The following is a 2,207-nucleotide window of genomic DNA, read 5'->3' as shown; positions in this document are numbered from 1 at the left end:
GCAGTAAGACAACATTACCTAACTTGTCCAATTTATAAATATCACAAGACCAGAAAGACATGCAGTGCCTCGGGGCCTCTGCTCAAGATTAACAGACCCCAGAACCCAGAACTTAGGGTTTAGGGTTTAGGGTTTAGGGTTCAGGGTTTCCCACACTGTGACGAGCAGCTGTGGAGTGTCTGCGTCAGGTGCGCATACACCCGAAGCAGCAGCAAAAGGGCGGCAGCCAAAGAAGATATAAGAGGAGTTAAAATGGCCATAGAGGATCCTGCAGCAGCAGCTGCTGCATGCTGCTGCTGCTGCTGCGGCTGCTGCTGCTGCAGCTGCCGCTGCTGCGGCTGTTGAAACGACACCAGCAGTTTTGGGTGCAGAAGCCGCAGGTGCGTCGCTGGAGCGCTGGCAGCAGGACGTGCTGCGGGCTCAGTTGCTGCAGCAGCAGCAGCAGCAGCTCGAGACCGCCGGCGCTGCTGCTGCTGCTGCTGCTGCTGCTGCGGGCTCGGACGGCCAGCTGAGCGGCCCCCGTGTCTCGGAAGAAAGCAAGAAATGAAAACGAATAAAAAGGAGACAACGGGAGGCAGGCCAGGAGGTGTACAGACACCTCAAACCAAAGTGACCAGTGGTCAAGTCCGCCTGGGCGCACACGGGGCCGCGGGCCCCACCTGTGGGGTGTTCAGGTGTACAGACAGTTGGAAATGCAGAAAAGAAAAAGAAAAGAATTAAAAACGCGAAGAGGATTGGGGGGAGGGAGGCTCGGGAGCAGCAGCAGCAGCAGCAGCGGCGCCCCAAAGCAGCGAGCAGCAGGAGCAGCAGCAGCAGAGCTGCTGCTGGAGCCGGTCTGCTGCTGTGGGTGGGGTTTTATTGCAGGAATTAAAACAGAAAACAAAAAACATTTATAAAAGCCAGAAATAAAACAGCTTGTCTGCGAGGGGGCAGCAGGGGGAAGGGCGCGAAGGAGACGGCGAGAGGAAGAGAGAGCTGCTGCTGCTGCTGCTGCTGTGCAGCAGCAGCAGCAGCAGGCGAGCGCAGCAGCAAAAATGCGCCGCAGAGACGCAGAAACGCCCCAGCAGCAGCAGCAACAACAAACCAAACCCCTTTTATTCCCAAATGGCCGGCGTTTGAGCAACAATTAATTATAAATCGTGATGAACGGGCCCCAGCTGCTGCTGCAGCAGCAGAGCGCCTACGCCCCGAGGTGTATGTACACCCCAACCCTGCGTGCAGCGCGACGCCCGCCGCTCCCAGCTTCCGCCTTTTTCCCAATTACACATTTCCCAAACTTAAATTAAATGGAATTAAACTTCATTTCGAGTATTTAACTCAACGCTGTAAGAGACGCGCCGCAACAGACGCTGCGACAAACCCGCTGCTGCTGCTGCTGCTGCAGCGGGAGCAGCAGAGACTGAAACGCCACCAGGTTATGTCCACCAACCCACCATCCCTCCTTCTCCTCTCAAAAATACATTTAATTTCATTTTATTTTATTTAGTTCAACTAAATTGCAAACTAAAAGACTTCATTCCCTCCAATCCCCCGAAGCGCCGCGGGGCCATCGGCAGCAGGACATGAGCCTCTCCTGGGGGCTGAAATGCACTTAAAACACTCTTTTAATTCATTTAAAGACAACATTAATTCATTTTAAAACAAAATTTGTTTTAATTTTTTATTTCAAATCGAAAACTTCCGACTTCTCTGCCGCGCCACTCGTCCCCCGAGCTGTCTGTACACCCCAACTCCAGCTCACTCCCCCTCCGACTGAGTTAAGTGACTCTTAATCATTTTTATCTCTTCTTCAAAATTCGGAAGCAGCAGCTAGCAGCTGCAGCTAGCTGCTGCACACAGCAGCTAGCTGCAGCTGCTAGCTGCTGTCTCCCGTGGCCGCTGCCGCTGCTGCTGCACCCCCAGCTAGCTAGCCCCAGCTGGCTAGCTGGCCCCAGCTAGCTAGCCCCAGCTAGCCATGTTTGGACCAGCTAGCCACGCTTGGAACAGCTAGCCAACTTGGCTAGCCACAGCTAGCTAGCCTTCACTCCCCCTTAGCTCCATGTCTCTGCGTCTGCTGCGGCTGTAGACACTTCAACAGCAGCTTCTAGCTCAACTCCCTCTGCTTCTTTGTTCACAACTAAACCAGGTGCACCTTTTGCTGCTGCTGCTGCTGCAGCTGCTGCTGCAGCAACCGCCTGAGCTGAGGCAGCCCCGTTGGCCAGAGCGAC

Source organism: Eimeria tenella, genomic scaffold (genome assembly GCF_000499545.2).
Source record: "Eimeria tenella Houghton genomic scaffold, Eth_scaff44, whole genome shotgun sequence".
Classification (NCBI taxonomy): Eukaryota; Apicomplexa; class Conoidasida; order Eucoccidiorida; family Eimeriidae; genus Eimeria; species Eimeria tenella.
The sequence above is the reverse complement of the archived record's forward strand: the minus strand, read 5'-3'. Positions refer to the sequence as shown.